The 19,023-nt window shown below is 38.3% G+C and overlaps 2 long non-coding RNA genes across 6 annotated transcripts in view; one reads left to right on the top strand and one right to left on the bottom strand.

Annotated features, from left to right (window-relative positions):
* LOC135290697 (uncharacterized) overlaps positions 1 to 4,124 on the bottom strand; it is a 49,489-nt gene extending 45,365 nt beyond the window's left edge. For 3 of the 5 annotated variants that reach the window (XR_010353470.1, XR_010353466.1, XR_010353469.1), the window contains exon 1: positions 1,139 to 3,408. This is a non-coding gene — a long non-coding RNA (uncharacterized LOC135290697). Of the gene's footprint in view, positions 1 to 1,138; positions 3,409 to 3,434; positions 3,546 to 3,778 lie in introns of those variants that run through there. The other 2 variants (XR_010353467.1, XR_010353468.1) reach the window with 2 other exon arrangements.
* Positions 4,125 to 5,159: 1,035 nt separating this feature from the next.
* LOC135290698 (uncharacterized) lies at positions 5,160 to 10,370 on the top strand. Its single transcript, XR_010353475.1, has 3 exons — positions 5,160 to 5,390; positions 6,726 to 6,980; positions 10,199 to 10,370. It is a non-coding gene; the product is annotated as an uncharacterized LOC135290698 (long non-coding RNA).
* Positions 10,371 to 19,023: the final 8,653 nt, after the last annotated feature.

Below are 19,023 nucleotides of genomic sequence, written 5' to 3'. Positions count from 1 at the left end.
CCACCTCACGGGAACACTGCACTCAATGAAAAAGAAAGGGGCACTGTGCCCTTCTTCACCTGCACTGCCTTGCAACACTGATTCTGGAATTTCCCCACCTTTCGACTTGGCTGGACTTTTCCTGGAATGACCTTTTAGTGGTCCCCATGAAAAAAGAGTCTCCATTTACTGTACATAAACCACTGTGACAAATGGACTGAGATGAGAGAAGTCTCTCCCTCAAGGACAGAGACATGAGACCCCCATATGGCAAAGCTCCCCCATCGAAGGACTGAGAACCCGTATCACAGGGGGGAAGGTGTGAGTGTGTGGAGGCCAGCTGATGTTTGCTGACCACTGGACCAAGAAGACAATGGTTCTCACCCATTGCTGACAACATGACTATTGTATTTGTTTCCCCCTCCTTAGCTATTTTCAATAATAAAACACCAGAGTTAACTAGGAATTTTTTGAGATCTCCCCTGATGTGAATACAACAGGTTTTGTCAACTGGACTTCAAAGGACTACGTCGTTTTCCACGTCTGGTAGCTATACACGCCTTTTCTTTTCCTCCCTCTTTTTCCTTATTCTTTTCCTTTTTCCTCTCTTCCCCTCTCCCTAATGCATTTTGCTGTAGTCATTCAATACAGGTAAATTTGGGGTTTTTTGACCATCACTGCAAACCCCCTTGTCGTGTCAGTTTTTTGCACCCTGAGATCACTAAAACGAACTATCACAACTCTCGTTCACAAGGACAGATCGTGACACTAACATACCAGTTAGGTCAGTTTTAAAACAGTTATCATATTGTATCCAAATATTAATGGCTCTAACTGCCAGTCAGTTAAAAAGAATGCAGAAAGCAATGTATGTATCTATAACCAAAAAAAAAAAAATTATACGTTTTTTGCAAATTTTGACATGGATTGCGACATTAAAATAATCATAGAATGTTAAGGGATTGGAATGGACTTTAAAAATCACTTAGTCCCAACTTCCCCTGCCATGGCCAGGGACATCTCCTACTAGACAAACTCCATTTTTCCCCCTAAAAAAAACTGCAGGAATATTTCTTCACCAGCTCCAAGAAACTTCTATAGATAATAGAGATCAACTGTCAATCAAACAATCTCCCATATGGAAATAGCTGTTTCTTACAAAAGTTCTGCCATTGTGTGCACTTCAAAGGATGCTGGTTTTCTTCTGATTCTTTGTTTCATCTTTTCATTAGTCATCTAATGCAGGATCTCCTTTCTAAACAAGTGCTATCTAAGAGAAAGGTATTCTCAACAGTACATGAGCTATTGGGAGAAGTTCAGAAAACAATCTACATGCTCAACTACTAGGGAAAGATGCCACAGGAAGGGTCACCAAAATTTAAAGCCTGGGAGAGCCTTCCAATACAATTTGGAGCAGAAACTTGCTGGTAGCTTTGCTATTTTCCATTTCATATGTAGACAGTATTGATAGTCACAGTGCCCATCAACAGTTTTGTTATTAAAGTGTACATGGTGCTCTGCAAAATCACAAGATGAGAAACATTCCCCGATTCCAATTATCTATCTTATTCAGCAGGCAATAACTCACGTAAGAGAAAGGACTGATGAGAATAGAGATGGTAGGAAGACTTACTGCTAGTCTTTGCTGGAGCAAAGCAATAAACGAAAAGATTGAAAGCAAGCACAGGGTAAGATAGCATTAGGTGCTGACAAGAACTAAGTCATAGAGCACTTTGAAACAATAGGTCTTACAGATGCAGTCCTAAGGCAAAAAAGCTGAAATGGCGGAGTGATCAGGCAAATCAAGAACTGAAGAGTCTGAAAAGTGTCTTTTTCTTCTTGAAGTAGAAAAGCAGGAAGGGAAATGAGAGGCATTGAAAGAGAGGTATAGTGATGAGGGAGGTGGAAAGATCAAAAGGAGAGCTGATCAGCGAAAGACATGGAAGCAGAATTTTAGAGTGAAATAGGTGTCTGATTTTTCCTAAAATACTTCTAAATGAATGCCAAGGTCATGCCAGAAACTCTAAGATGCAGATAAAACCACCTGCTTCTTAATTTTAAAAAAAAAAACAAGTTTGTACAATGAAAAGATAGTGAACTGAAAAAAGTAGGGAAAATCTTTGGGCTAAAGCAGGAAACCAAGCCTACTGATTATCATGGGAAGTATTTATGATTTACCTATTTCTGCCCCAGATTTTTCAGACTGAAGTACATACACGTTTGCTATTTAAAGCTCCCATCATAAATGGAATCCATGGGAAACTGTACCTGCATGAAGAGTAAGTCCTTACTTTGGTTCACAGAGAATATATGCAAAGAGGACTTGTCTAGACTTTTCAAACATATATAGCTACCCATATATTCCTTCTAAATATTAAGACTCAGAAAAACACAGACCTTCCTCACAGTTTCCCAAGACAGAATTATGAGACAGCAAGAGAAATACATGTCTAGGGAATTCCAGACATCTTGTAGTCTTCTTAATGTCAGATTTATCATTTGTATAGATATTGCTGCTATGTATTTTCGATGTGTTCTCCAAAGCTTTCCTGCCTATAAACAGACTCAGTTTATCACTGGACAAGTATTCTGTAATATTTTGGCAAATTTTAAGTGCCTAGATCAGGCAGTGACCCTGGAAATTCAGAGGGCAACACAGATTTTGGACTGGCAAGATTGAAATATTTCGACAGTCAGCCTTTTCTTTCTTTCTTTGTAATTGGAGAGTGGAAGAGTTACAGACACTGCTGATTTTCTGTGGAAGGAGGTTCCTGAATGAAAACACAAACAACTGGAAATATTTTCATTGGCAAGTATACCAAAAAATGGTTTTACATAGACACAGAAACAGCCTTCGCAACAGACTTCGACGCTGCCCACAAGAAATCTAAATCCAGCACGTTTTTAAAAAATAGATAGAAAATTGTTTATCGATGGATGGCACCCCTGACACGAGGAGTAACATGCTCTGACTCCATTATTCAGAAGGCTGAACAATTGCTTTATCAAGCTATACTATGTAAGACTACATATTATCGTATTCTACAGTACTACTATACTAAAACTCTATCAGACAAATAAAAACTCACGACCCTTTCAGACAGTCACGACACAGCTTTGACCTAATTGGTCTATCAATCCAAACAACCATCACCAGAGTCCATTAACAAACCCCTTCTGATAAACAATCTCCAGAACACATTCCACATGTGCCAAACAGGAGCAGCAAGTAGAGATAAAAATTGCTTTCTCTTCTCTCTCTGAGCTTTCTCATTGCCTTCCCCAGGAAAAATCCTGAGAGAATTATGTCTCTCTCTGTTCAAACAGCATGTGAATACCACAGCTGTTTACACGCAAACTTTAAAATACATTAACGGAGACAAAGAGCAGCAAAGCAGAGAGGAGAAACACCAATTACTACAACCAAACATAAAGCAAATTATAAAGAAATGTACTTTAGAGCAACTAAGACATGAAAATCCAAAACTGCTGCCATGCCCAGGAGGAAGGGCGAGCCGAGTAACTGCGTAGCTGCCCAGCCCTTTTCCTCCAAGCGACGTCACCGAGTGGCCGCTCCCGGCCTCGAGCTCCTGAGCTGGGGCCGAGGATAGCGGTTCGGTCTTTCGGCTGGAACCTCTCCTTCCACTTGGCCTGGCCCAAGGTGGGCACCCGAAGGGGTTCCTCGTGGTAGCTGAGTGGCAAAAAGAGAGAGAGGAACTCTCTGGTGGCCAAATGCCAACATGTTTAGGAGGCAGAAGTCCCAAAATGTTACAATGAAACATGCCCAAAGGCAACACACCCAAAAGAAGGCAAATGAAAGGATTACAACAGTTTATAAAGGGAGGCAGTCTCAGGGGAAAGGACTGCCTACAAATCAACCAAGGGCTGGCAAGGAGGAGCATGGGCTGGGCTCATATTAACATAAAGCCAATGGGGAAGAAGGAGGGAGGAGTGAATACCTAATCTGCAAATGGATAAAGGGAAACAACATAACTGATACAGAACCTTCTGGCTAAAGGGGTGTAGCAAACAATAACTGGCAAGCTGCAGGGGCAGGGTTTAGAGGAGTGACAGGGAAGAGTCTGGAAACATGGGAGGTGTGGAGGGTATTGAAATAGGGATTGACATAAGGAAAGGTGGGGAAATATAGACACCTTCTGGGAAGAACCATTAGGGAAACTGAACACGGGGGTATGGAATAAACCATTTCCAAACATAGGAAAATGTAATGTATTACGAATTAAACAACTAAAGCTCAAGAGCGAACCACAACAGAGAACATGTGAGGTCTAGAAATTATCAGGAAATGTCTTTGCTCAGTTGCCGGGGGTTTGAATTAGATGACCGTTAGAGATTCATTCCCACACAAAATACTCTCTGACTCTGTGGTCTTAAAAGCCTAGATGTAAGTCATAACATTGTAGAAAAAACTAACAATGTTATCTATATACTTGTTTAATGGTACAGGAATACATCTTTAAAATATTATCTTCAGAGCAAATTTGAGTGAGAGAGAGAGAGAGAGATTTGTTTTGACTCCTCCAACTATGTCTCCCATAGCATAAAAAATTATATTAAGAGGAAAGAAGAAAATTGTGTAAATAGTACAGAGGTCATTGTTGGAGCACAGGAAAAGGGCAATCCCAGTGACCTCATAACTTTAACCAGACAGATCAGTTCTTGATGAGAATACCCTCCTGACCACATTCTATTTCAGTTTGCACAGTGAACAGAGAAACCTAGAGACCAGTTTTGTACTGTGTAGCTCTTGACGCAGATCATCTTCAGTATCCCATTCATGAATGCCACCTTCAGCTTCCGACTTCTCGCTTGCACAAGTGCTATTTATTCCCATAATGCAAATACACATTTTGCAAGCATATGAAAATGACTGTTCTCATATTTATGTGAATTATACTAAAATTATCAGTGGACAACTATTCTGCAGCAATATGAATGTATGTGATGTTCCTGTATCAAATGAAATCCACTTTACTGATAACCTTAAAGAATCAACATTTTCTTAACATTGTTTACATGTAAGATAATTCTCTACCTCCATCTGATTAAAGAACATAACTTAATACTTATTCTGCTCTTTTTCTAACATTTTTTGATTTTCTGTTCTTTACAGAATGAATTCATTCCATCTCATTTTGATCTGATTTCAATTTGAGCAGGTTAAAATTTCAAAATTCGTGCAGGTTGAATAGATTTAATAATTTTTCAGATTGAATAATTAACTCAGAAAAAAGGCATTCTGTCCAACTTTGCAAGAAACTTCGATAAGATGATTAAAAACATCAAATATGGAGAGCATGAGTTTGAAGTAAGACATGACAACCGCACCAGAACTAAATTAGAGAGAAGGATCTGGCCATGGTCCTAACACAGGAGTCCAGAATACTACAGTAAGTTGGCAGTCACAAAGACAGGTTCATATTACCATAGATATATTTACAGGTAACTTTTTTCATGGAATGGAATGGAATGGAATGGAATGGAATGGAATGGAATGGAATGGAATGGAATGGAATGGAATGGAATGGAATATTACGTGTGAGAGGGATTTACAATGTTCTGCACTAACTGCCAATGTTGCCATATTGTTTTAAACGCACAGAAGTTTAATTTGTAAGCTGCCATCAGGCTGTCTCTTGTGTAAGTGTGCGTGCTGTTCTGGAGAAAATGTGTTCTATCCCAAACTGCCCTGCATCTGTTGTCTTTGCAGGAATAAACTAGGCAAATTACCACTGCCAGCAGGAGAGAATGCTTTTCTTTACATGCAGCTTACCTGCCTGCCTTTTAGTGTGACGTGTAAAGACAAAAGTGTGTGTAGTCTGGCATACCAACATGACACTGCACCCATCCCCTCAATGAATGATCAAATGTCAGCGTCAACTTAATCAAAAATGGAATTTATTAATAACCAAGAGGCCAGCATCTAACATGGTTTTTAATCTTTACGTGGCTATGCAACAGAAATAAATACAGCATCTTCATGATGTAATGAGTACCAGTTTGGCAGGTTAACAGGTGTGGAACAAGTGAATGAGGAGTAGAAATGCTACTTATCAGAGAACATATTGAAGAGAAAGCTCATTTTTCACAAATTATGGCCTTTTTATTGCTGGTAATGGAGAGAATATTAAAGTGAAGTCTATATTTCAGAAATGGGAAGACCAAATGATTTAAAACCCGTTTTATAATGACCTGCCTGGGAGTGAAGAATCAATTTCTTTTACAGCAGGAATCTGTTAATATCATGGGAGTGAGGAATATAAGACAATGAGGAAAAGAAAGGACAGATCCCTTCTCCCATCTATATTTTCATATGTTTAATTACAGACACTGCTGTCACTATTTTTTAAGAAAAGAAATTATTCTTTAAAAAAAAAGAAAATAAAAATGCATAAAATTTATGAAGTACTATTAAAAGAAATGTGGTTACAATGTTTTGCAAGTTGTCTTTTTATTAACAAACTATAGGTGGTACATTTCTCCCAGAAATTTAGCCCACTTAATTGGACTGATACTCTTCTCAAATTCTGAAAATTATCCCCAGTACAATATCTTAAAGCTTGCTTTCCTTATGGCTGTATAGGCCAAAACTGTCAGTACCAAAAGCTATTTAATATGATTTGTGTCTCAGCACTGGAGGTGCTGGATTCTCCTTCCTAAAGTCACAATATTGATCTTCACACTAAAGCACACTGAGTTTTGACAACTTTCTTGCTCTTTTTCAGGCATTACAGAAAATAGAGGCCAGAGCTCACCATCACTGCTGCTTGCAGTGTGTTCTGCAAAGTCAAAGGTCTGCCATCCAACACCAACATCCCCTGCCATTTCTGCACTGTTGCATGTGGATACTGTCTTCATCCTTTGACAATAGTGGGTTCAGTGGGTATCTTGCACCAGGGATAACCAGGCTGCGTTCATCCTGATGACTCAGCAGACACCACAAGCAGAAGACAACTGACTTCTTCCTCCAATACCAAAAGGTATATCTAGGAAAACAGAGTACTCAACATTATTCACTGTCTATTTCTCTGAACTCTGTTTCCTTCTGATTTTTCATAATTTTCATACTTATCTAATATAATTTTCTCCAATAATAAGTATTCTGTAACTCTTTCCCACTCTGAATTATCATTTTTTAAATGAATTTAGACAAAATTGAAGGAAAAATCTAGTCTTATTAATGGTAGGGGATGTAAAAAGTCCTAGGCCCACACATCCACCTATACCAACACTTCACAAAGGACATCTAAGGCACATAAAACTGGCCTTCCAAGCAACATTGAAACAGAAAAAAATGTTATTTTCACAACATTGTCTCTCTGTCTAAGCAGAGAGACAATGAAATGGTACTAACAGCACCTGAGTCAGATTTGATGACCTTTGTGCAAAACTCTGCAGGAGAATTTTTAAGACATGATTTTATATTAAATAATAGATTTTACACATGTTGTATATCACCTTATTAAATTCCCTATTTTTGCTTGCTATAAGGAAGCATAAGGCAAAACAAAAACCTCAGAAATTTTGTAAGACAAGGAAAATCTTCCTTCTGGTAGTCAAACAACAAGTCTGTCAGAAGGATATGTATCTGTCCTTGTGCTGAGCAAACAAAGAAGGATTGCAGTGCCTCTTTCAACTCATAGCAGAGCTGCAGAAAAGGCTTCACAGAGGTAAAATACTCTACAAGGTTCTTTTTATTTTTACCACACACTCCCATATCTTTGCAACAATTCAAAACCAGCTGTAAAACTACAGCCATACTGAGCATTAGATATGTAAAACTGACATTCTTGCTAGGCATATGTTTCTAATTATTTTGCTTACACTTTATATTTTAAAAAGTTCTGTAAACTTAAAATCATTAATATAAATCCATAAATTGCAAATGGCAATCAAAAGCAACATGTAAATGTCTTGCTGACTTAAAACAACTAGAAAGCAAAGACAGTATTTATATGAGCCAAGTTATTTTTTTCAGGAATACTGCTCACAATAACATCATGGTAGCACATAAAACAACTTCATGTTTTATAAAAGATATTCATTTGCTAATGAGACATAGGGACTGTATCTTGCAGGAAGTTTTCAGTGAGTAGATGTTTAAGGAGAGAACTGAAGGCTTAAAACTACAAAGAGATTATTTGGAGTTCAGCCACATGCAACAGTGCAAAATTCACCGCCTCCCAACAAAAATAGACCACGGCAATGACAGGTTAGCGTAACTCAGATCCTAATCACATGGCAGTACCAAAACTTAATACCATTTAATACGTGCATTGGTTTTGCATGGCTTGGGTTTTGGTGGGAGCCAGCCATGGAAGTGATTTTCCGTGAGAAGCTTCCTCCATGCCTGGCAAAGCCAATCTCTTGCTGGCTCTCAGAATAGACATGCTGCTAAGTCAGTTACAAAAGTCAGGAATACCTCTGTGATAACATATTTAAGATGGAAATCAAAAATACACACAGTTCTTCTTTTCTGAGGGAGCACCATGGTCAGGGACATGTGGCTGCTGCCACCTCAGCATGGCCAGCAGTGACCTGTGCCTGCCTGGCCATTTATAGCCTGCCGTGCCGCCGACAGAAAGGCAGGGGCAGCAGCAGCAGCTTCTCTTTCCCGGTACCACCACACAGCCATGTGGCTGCCATGGCTGCAGACATCTCGACACGATCTGCAGTGTACTGTGCCTGCTTGGCTGCTTTTAGCCAGCCGTGCTGCGGGCCTAAGGGCAGGGACAGCAGTAGTGGTGTCTCCTTGCAGGCGCCCTGCATCAAGAGAGGCGCCTGTGCCGTGCTGGCCAGAGCTGCCCACACGGTGCCGGCCAGCCACGTGGCCAGTAGCAGAAACATAGCGAGCGACTCTTTGGCACAGAGCCCAGATGAGATCAGCCTTTCAGCACTGCAAAACCCCATAAAAACTTTTCAGCTGATAGAACTTGAGAACAAAGAAAACCACAGACAAAAGTTTTCTTCCAAGTCAGAGGAATGGAAAAGGTGAGGACACCTGAGGAGAGCCAAAATGGCGGCACTGGGGTAAATAAAGAAAGAGGAAGAAGTGCTCCGAGTGCCAGAGACAAAATTTTCTTCTGCAAATTGTGGTAAAAGACTGTAGTTAAGCAAGCTGTCCCCCTGCAGCTCACTGAGTCCACAAGAGATGCAGAGGTCCACTTGCTGACACAGAGAGTGGATGCCAAAAGGAGGCATTTGCGACTCATGCATACAAGCGACTCACAGGCAGCAGCTTTGGGAAGCCAGTTTTGCCTGTGAGAAGCACTCAGGTTTCCACCAGATTGGGTAGGGTTGCTGCTCATGAGAAGAGAACCAAATTGGAGAAGTTCACAGAGAAGTGTCTCCCATGATGGGGGGACCCCACATTACAACAAAAGAAACAAACAAAATGAACAAACAGAAGAAAATTAGAAGTGACAAACTGACAAAAACCCCATGGTTTGTCTCCCTGCATTATCAGTGAGAAAGAGAGAGGGGCTGGGAAGAAAAAAGTATTCTAAAAGTTTATTTTTACATGATTGTCTTTTAATTCTGTTAATAATAAATTTTTCTTTATATCTTCTAAGTTGAATCCTATTTTGCCCTTAGTGTTTTCTCCTAATCTTTTTCTCAACACATGAACCCCTCGAGGGTTTTTTTCTCCTCCTCTGTTCAGCTGTAGCAAAGAAAAAGTAATGGATAGTTTTTGTGAGTACCTGATGCTTAGCCAGCATCCAGCCACAACATTAGGCTAATATGAAGTTACAACCAGTACTTCCAAATTCCCCTCAATCACACTTCTTCATGGCCATGAAGTTCTCCAGCAGAAGGACAAAAGTTAAGACACAAACAGGAAGCTGTTGGTTGCTTAGAATATGGATTATTTATGAAAACAATGTACTTTGAGTAAAATTACCAAAATGTCACTAACCTAATGTTTCTCTAGGCAGTAAGACATGCAGTAGCTGAGGATCTGTAACAAAGCTGCAGATTAAATGCACAGAAAATAATATTTTTAAAAATGCAATATAATTTTTCCTCACAAATTTTCATATTCCTCGGTGATCTGTCACAAACAGATACTACGCCCAAATCTATAAAATGCCGTTGAGGGTTTCACAACCAACCACAATGGAGCAGCAGGGAATAGGAAGAGTCTTGAATTGCTACTACACGTAACTTAGTTTTGATTTTTCTTTACTTTGTCTACTAGAAATACAAGACCCTCACACCAAAAATCAGCAGACTTACACCAACTTCAAGAAAGATTATACTATCTCCCCCTCTTGTGGATGTAGAGGTAAGAATTCTGCAGCAAAGTTCAACAGAAGAAGGTCTACGAGCAAGGAAAAGAACGGGTGATTAAACTCAACAGTTTACAGTGAGGGCCTGCCTTCTGTTCACATTTTGTTCTTAGTGCACCTGAAACCACCAAGCAGCTACACACTTCTGGGTGATGTCTGATGCCAGAAATGTTTCCTGGTTACAGCATAATATCATATATGTAATTTGTGCCAATTTACATAGAGTCTATTTTACTCGATCTAGCTGAGACACAAATAAATGAATAATTAATATATGTACAATTTGTCATCTGCCATTTGAAGACAAGCCAGACCTACTCTGTCAGCAAAGAACTGGGATAATGAAGGAAAGGAAAGTACGTAATCTGCAACTGATTTGGTTTTTTCTGTGAAGTCATCAAGGATATCTGTTGCAGCTGTCACATCACTTCACAAGCAGTGCTTTATTTCTTAAGTTCAAGAGAAAACAAAAAGAAAAGAGAGAGAGAGAAATGAGAAACAAAAATAAAGATGTATGTAAAGAAATTTTTGAAAAGTAAAGAAGGGACACAAAAAAACCCCCAAACTACTGTGAAGAGGAAAAGGGGAAATAAAGACCAGACAAAATTAAACTTAGTAGGTTCAGAGGATGGGAAGAAAAACAAGTAAGATTCAGCACAGCAAGGCTTATGTACTAAATGTCATAGTTTCATCAAGTCCTCAAAGCTCTTAAAAGCTGCCTTTGTATATACAGCATTTAAAGTCACAAAAGGAAATAGGAAAATAATTAAATGTACTAGCTTTTCTGGACTTTTTTTTCTATGAAGATAAATGCTGCTAACAGACCTCTTTGCAATGGTCCAAAATGAATAAATAACACACTGTCTGCCAATTTTTTTTTTATTGTAATGTTTTTGTCCTGCTTTTTAAATTCTTTCCTTAAAAATGTTTTAATGTTTTTGGGGTTTTTTTTACAGAATGTTTTACAATTTTGTCTTGTTAAATTTCACCAGAGACTTGCAAATCAAACCAGATCTCACTGATTTGATAGCTGTGTTTACATGGTCCAATGGAATACAATGTGTTAGTATCATTGTCTCCAGAAGGTGAGTTTATTAGCAAGCTCTCCCTCCCCTGTTTCTCCAGTAAGGTGATGTGATTAGCAGGGGTATCAAGGAGGTTGTCAGCAGGTGGATAGAGAGAGATGTAAGGTGCCACTTGGTTTTCTTAGCTTGTGACCTTTGCTCACATGACAGTGAAAAACAAAACCGCATCTTTGACACAATATAATTAGGACCCTTGCATTTCACCAGGTCAGGAAAAGAGACAAAAGAACAATACTTGTTTTGCAGCCCCAGTAATTAGTCCTGGAGGATTTCTCCAACAGCTACTGTTGGAAAAGAGAGCCTATGGAAAGAGCCACCACTCTTCCTGTATATGCCGGCTGAGGAGCCTGTTTCCTGCTTGAAATTCAAATAAGCACAGCTCTGACCTTTACTGTCACATTTTTCATTTCATCGACAGTTTACAAGGCCTCTCCACCATGCAGGTCATGTTTTAGTTTAAACAGAAATACTCTCGTAGGTGTTAGATGCTAGTTAATGATTATACTGAAATCATTCTAATTAGGCTCTGTTGTTACATGTTGCCCTTTGGGGGCTGCTGCTGTTGTCACATAAAGTATTTTGTAGAAAAATAATTGGCCTGAGATCTTCTTTATTCTATTTTTTTTTTTTTACTTTTTACATGATTCTGTATTTGATCATGAGAACCACTGCACAAAACTCTTAGCAATGGCTCCTACCCATCATCCCACAGTTCAAAAAATGAAGGCAGGCAGGAAAATTTAAGAGATGCATGACATTTCTGAAATTTATTAACATGATCTGAAGAGGAAAATGTGTATTTTTTTAAATTTTCTAACCCACTATCTTGCCATTTCTCTAAGAACCTGGTTCACACTGCAGCCAGGGGAAGTTTGTGGGCCAGGGAGGCACTGCTATGCTTCATGCACTGCTGGGATGACTGGGATTAGGGAAAGCAGGAGGGAATTTAAGTCTACTGAAGAACTGAGAAATATGACAGAGAAGAGTACAGCAAGTAGCAAGTGAAGAAATGCAAATGGGGTAGAGAAGGTTTCATTTCAACCTTTTATATTTGGCAAGGGACATTAATATCATATGTTAGAGTGCTTGAAGGGAGTCTCAGCCACTCCTTCTCTCTCAAACATGTCCTCTTTCAAAAGATGTCATGCAAATGCCACTCTTTTCTGTGTAGCTTACATTTTTAAAATGTAAAGTGGTTTTGGATGGGGAGGGAAAAAAAGAAAAAAAAAGGAAAAAGAAAAAAAAGATAAATCCTAGAACCTGAATTGCAGAAACTCAAATCATCCTGTTACTAGAATGATAGTCAAGAATTTAGAAGCTTAAAATTAGTCAATCTGTAAAGTTCAGATAAACTCTCTGAAAATATTCAAGGCACTTTCAATACAAGACAGAGACTTCTTCATTAACTGTCGCTTTCTCTCTTCTTATTTATGAGACAGTCTTTTTTGTGATGAGCAACTGAGTTTATTATCAAAATGTTGCTAGTTCAGGCTGTTGAACTGTAGTCTTTTTTCTACTAGCAGCCATGTCAACTGCAGTTATCATGAAAAATTCTGCAGTATTTGTAAAGCAGTAAATCCATAATCAATGTATTCATGGGAACAGATTTCCAGTCTGTACTCCAGGTACACAGTATAGTTGGCCCATTATCTGCAAGTATCTTCTTGGCTACTACTACTGCCAGTCTACAGCCATGGCAATACATTACTAATACCTTTATCGCTGCCTAAATGAGGCATCAATAATTCAATTCCCATTTAAAAAAACAGGAAATTATTCATACCATCAGCCCTCACCATCAATAACAGAAGTAAACCTAACTATCTCATTATCCAATTGCAATGTGTGCAAACAGAACTGCCCGTTGTTGACAATAAATATTTGATAAGTGAGGAAACAGGAAGGATAAACCAAGGATGTATGGAGTGGCTGCTTTATAGTTACCACAAGAATTGACCCAGATGGCAATGGTTTACCCTGCTTGTACCTCAACTTATTTTCTTTTCATCTCAACAAGAAAGTGATCCCAGCTGGGCTGGATATCAACCATGGATACAAACCATCTGTTCTTTTCCTGTCTTTGTTTATGGTATTAAGTCAAGCTAAATACCCAGGTTCCTATCAATTTCTGTAATTCCCATATTGTTTTCTTTTAAATTAGCAACGAAGTGATAACTGCAGGGATCAATTAACAATACACAAATAACAAAATATTTACTTACTAAGAGTGCTTGAGCATGCTGTGATTTTGCCTATGTTCAGGAAAGGCTGTTGCTAATTTTAGTGTAGCTTTAACTTTATATTTACCAGTGAAATCTAAGCAATCTATTCCTACAGAGCAGAGTTTGGCAGAATGTAGTATATTTTATCTATCAATTATAAAACTTGCAAAGAAATTAGGAATCAGCTTTTGGAAACATCAGCCAACAGCAGAGTCAGATGTCCAGGATTTAAATGTCAGCTTTTCTCCCACTTGGAAGATGTTTTAAGCTCAGCCACTTTCACCTGAATTTTCACCACAACTGCACTCAGAGGACAGTGATTCCTAGAAACATGTCACGATTTATTACAGAACTAAAATCACCTGTATGTTACTTCAGGAAGGATATGCTGTTAAGATACATGAGTATAATTCTCCAGGTGATCAGTCAACTCTTTCACACTGGGCTTTAGCACATCTCCAGTGAGATCAAAGAGCATCTTTCACATGGCTGACTGCAAAGCCTAAGCTAAGCCAGACCTGCTGCTGGGGTATGACACCATCCTTTGCCTCCAAGAGCCTCAGAAATGGTCCAGGTATCATGTGACAAAATCATCCAAATCTGTAAAACCATCTGCAGTCCAAAAGATGAGCCAGTATTGTTTCGCTTCACACGTGTCAAGGGTGCTTTGCAAAAGTGAGAGGACAAGAAAATGGTATCACTGATAAAAAGGTTAAAAAAAAACAAAAAATGAATTTCTAGTAGTCACTTTGCAGGCAGTAAAGGGAAGCTGTTTCCAAAAGGAACAGTGCAAGGTCAGTGTCTGACTGTACCAGATGAAGCCTAGATAACTCTTACAAAAGAGGTCAGCTTGACACAGGAAACTGTAGTGTGCCCTGTGAAAATAGCTAGGATCCTTTATAATAATAAAGGTGTGTGTATGTACTGTCCACCAGACACATTCTCTGGATGGTGTTATTGTGCTGATAAAATTGTTTACTGAAAGAACAAACCAAACATTTTTAAACATTTAAACATAATTCATTTATGAAATATTCATCTGTCAAAAAAAAATTCCATTATAAAATTGTAAATAAAATGAAAACAAATAATTGAATGCAAATACAAGGGAAATTATATAGGGAAAATTATAAAGGGGAGGGGAAAAACACCAACAAAACAAAAAACCCTACAAGTTCCAGGCTATCTCTGCAAAATTACACATGAGTGAGGGGAAATTATATACATATTACCACACCTACAGCATTACACCCACCAGCACAAAAAGCACAGCTACCTACAAGCACTAACAATCTTGGCCACCGCCCTACCACACATTAAGCAAGCAGTACATGTAGCTCTTACAGGAGTCAGTGTTAGGTACAAGAACTCCAGGAAGAATTCAGTACTGGTTGACACAAACATTTTGCTTGCACTGTGCTTCTATCAGCATGTCTCAGTGTGCTGCAATATGGCTCTTCACTTTCATGGTCATATTTTGATACAGACGAGCTAGCTGCATTATAAGTTCCCTTCTTCTAACCCACTTCCCTTCCTCTAACCACCTCTAATCCCTTTCTGGAAGACTTTCTTCAGAAGCTTCTTTCAATTTCATCTTTAAAATTTAGTGAAGAGAACAAAAGTGTTTATGGGGCCTGCTCTGAGAATTCCTGAGAAATAGTGAGCGAGGCACAGGCAAACAGGGCAAGAGATGCAGAGGAAATATTAGGTGGGGACAAGGAGGTAAAATGCTTTATTTCAGGAATAAATGGAATTTTCATATTTCTATAATACTTCTATTAACTCTGTTGTCTGCAAATATTTTTACAAGCAATAGGAACATGCGCTAGCCTCCTCAATGGAAATTAGGAGAGAATTGCTTGAGCTGACATTAAAGGAAGAGCAAGTCACTCATACAATATCTAGTATTGAATATTTAATACAGATATTGCGAGTTCTATTGTAAATAAAGAACTGAATAAGTCAGCTGATGGAAACTGAAGTGTGATGCAGGTTGCACTCCTTTAAAAATGCTAAAACCAAAAAATTGAGCCACGGAAATAAAAGATATTGTCAAAACATTAGAAAGAAAAGGAAATTTGTCAAGGTCATGGTGTGAGTCATCTGTCTCAATTCTGTTGACAGATTAATATGTGTAGCTAAAAACTGTGTTGTCCTTTTCAAAAAACACAGTGTTCCACATATATCCAGTGTAGATGCAGCATTGCTGGAAAGGGCCAGACCTTTCTGCAGTAACAGCAGAAGGTGTTGGGTATATTGGATACATATAAAATGACAACCCTGTTGTTATTGCAGCTCTTGGGGGTGGAGGGTTATCTGTCCAAAATTGACATTTTGAGATATCAGCTTTATTTTGGGACATACTTGTGTGTCCCTAGTAAGTTTTTTTACTATAATGTCTTTTCATTGTGCATTTGTTTTCTCACAATAAACAATGTCAATTTGTTTAAAAATGTGTAGTGAAATCTCCAATATTTTCAGCATCTATCAGTCCTAGAAGTACATAATTGTACAACTATTAACTTTGTTTAAATATAAAATCTTGAAAGGAAGTTAAATTCTCAAATTGGAAAAAAATAAATCAATATTTTCAATTATTTTTCTTTTTTTCTTATTACTTCTTTTCTATAATTTATTTTTTATCTATTTTTGATCTAAATTTAGTTTATAGATAACCTCTTAGGTTAGCACCAATTTTATTTGATCAAACTTGTCCTACCCACCACCTCCATGTATATGTCTCCCTGTTCCCACTCCTGACAAAGACAAGCACTGACTTAGACAGCCTTGGCAAGCTGCTAATGCTGTGGATTAGTGTGTTCTGCCTTGAGTGAAATCAAGTTCTCTGCCCTTTGGGGACAGCACAGCCATCAGGTTTAATTTCATTTTCTGATATTTTAGCAGTCATGTCAGGACTGCTGCAGACAAGTGAGAATGAAACGCCTTTTTGACAACAGTCTTCAGCACACCCCGGGAAAGGACATGTATATGATTTTATACGAGAAGAGGAAGTCAGAGGCTATCAAACACATAGACGATAGGACTAAATCAAACATCAAAGTGATAGATCTCAAATATAACTGGATATGCACTTGATACATTTCACAGTGCTTCCTTTTATTATTTTCCAGTTTTGCTACACTCTATGGGACAATTTAATTCAGTGTATTTGTCCAGAAGTGAAATTCGTAGTCTTTTATGTTTCTAAAATGCAACTATACAGACAAGATAAAGGAAAATAATTATATAATTATATCACCTCAAGAAAACCACCACCAAAACAATTTTTTTTTTAAAAAGAGAGTAAAAAATTATTTGATCCATCAAACAAAAAATGTTACAGGATACATACTATTATATCCTTTCTCCAAGTGGGTGAACATTTTCTATATTATCCTTTGTCTGATAAAAATTCAGAGTTTTCTGAATATATAATAATATGCTAAAAGGTGAAAATATTTGGAGTAACCAGTGAGAACTCTTCCTTTGCAAGTGGATTAAGATTCCGAGATCAAATTTTTTTGTCTCAGAAAACCCCTTTGCACCTTTACACTGAAATACACATTAACACAGTGAATTTGATCCCACAAGTGCCTGAATTTCCTCCCCAGTCACAACACATTATTAAAATTAACTGATAAAAAGCAGATGTAAGATCATTATCTGTAATGAGTGCTTTCAACACTCCCTACCCACTAGCATCTGACGAAAACATGCAAAGCAGACTGTGAAACAAAATTATGCAGAAGTCGCAGTAGTAAGCAGTTTTTGGACTTGCACATCTTCTGACAAGTGAACCATTGACTATAACTGATTGTTTTAATAGGTTTGAAAACCAAATGCACTGAATTCAGAGGCAAAGCAGTTGATGATCTCCGTAAACTTCGAATAAGACTCTATATGAATAAAGTCTGTAAAATAGAATTCTTTTGGAGATATGAATGAAGGACTGAGAGTAAATATTGCATAACTGTCATTCTTGGATTTGGGGGAGGGGATGGGAGGAATGGAGGGGGGAATTAAAAAGGACATCAAGGTGCCAGATATAAAATTCAGACATACTTATGCAATCAGTCAGAGTATGTGAATGATCCTAGCAGAAAACTTCTGTAGGCAGCTGTCTATCTATCTGAAAGAAATCCTCAGGAGGCTTAATAGCTGTGTCCAATTTACATGATAGGAGTAAAAGGCAGAGGTTCTGCTGTAAAACAGATTTCTATACTATAAATCATAACTTCTCCTAAGAATACAAATTATAGGAAATAATTATATAAAAGTACATGCAAATGAAAAAAAAAAAAAAAACCAAATACACATATTGCTGAGCCAAGTTCTGTTCTTCATGCATGTAAAAACTTCCATTGACTACTGTAGTGGCCTCGTATTGTGACAGCTGAAACCAGGACACAGATGAACTGGGCAATCACTGTCAGCTACTGATGCTCCACCCCTTTGAAGTGTAGAGGTCTGATTCCCTGTAAAAATTTCCATTTCTTGGACTGACAGGCTGTACAGGTTAGACAGTCAGAGGTCCTGGGTTTGGAAGGTCAGATTTGCTGTGATATGTATTTCCCTACTGGTAACGATGGAGGGAGGGCTGCAGTGAGGTGTTGGAGTGTCCCTGGCACAAAAATTTGATGCCCAATTAGGTTTAGAAATAGTGACAAAGAGTTGATGCCCAATTAGGTTTAGATAAAGCTCTTCTCTGTAAACCTCAATTACCTGTGATGCCTTATGACATTCAGCGTTTACAAAGTATAATTACACAATAGTGTCTGACATTTAACGTCTATGGATAATTTAAAAGACTTCTACTTCAAAAGGGCTGCTCATGAGCAACAGTAATCACTTCAATTAGCTTGGCACCATTACAATGTAACAAGACCATTTGACTGCCTATTAGGACCAGCCAAGCTCTTCGAGTGTGTTAATTTAGCAGTCATTGCTAATTTCTGGGCTTTGCTGCATTTGCATAGGAAAACATAGCCCTGTTAGCCAGAAAGGGAGTTTTATTCCTGCGGCAACTTCTTATTCTTAGTGAGGTTTCTGTGCTGTTGTTTTCAGCGAGAAACATATTTCAAATCATGAACTATTGAGAGAAAGAGGAATTTGATTCACCAAAGGTCTTTTTCAGGATCTAGGTCTTGATTATTAATATAGTTTTCAAGCTGGTTTTTTTTGGTTTTTTTTTTTTAGCTGTTCAAGACAAGAGATCCCTGAATTAAAGAAGAAGGGGGGAAAAAAATTCTCAATCTCTTCCATGACCCCTTTATATAGTACTAAGGATTTATCCTGAGGGAACTATCAGTATCTTCAGGTTTTCCCAAAGCTTGTTGAGGCCTTGTTTAAATTTACTGGCCAGCCAAGGTATTATGGGGACTGTGGCCTGATAGGGTGTTACATCATCACAGATGCTTCTCTATTTTC

This window comes from Passer domesticus, chromosome Z, assembly GCF_036417665.1.
Source record: "Passer domesticus isolate bPasDom1 chromosome Z, bPasDom1.hap1, whole genome shotgun sequence".
Classification (NCBI taxonomy): Eukaryota; Metazoa; Chordata; class Aves; order Passeriformes; family Passeridae; genus Passer; species Passer domesticus.
The sequence above is the reverse complement of the archived record's forward strand: the minus strand, read 5'-3'. Positions and strand labels throughout refer to the sequence as shown.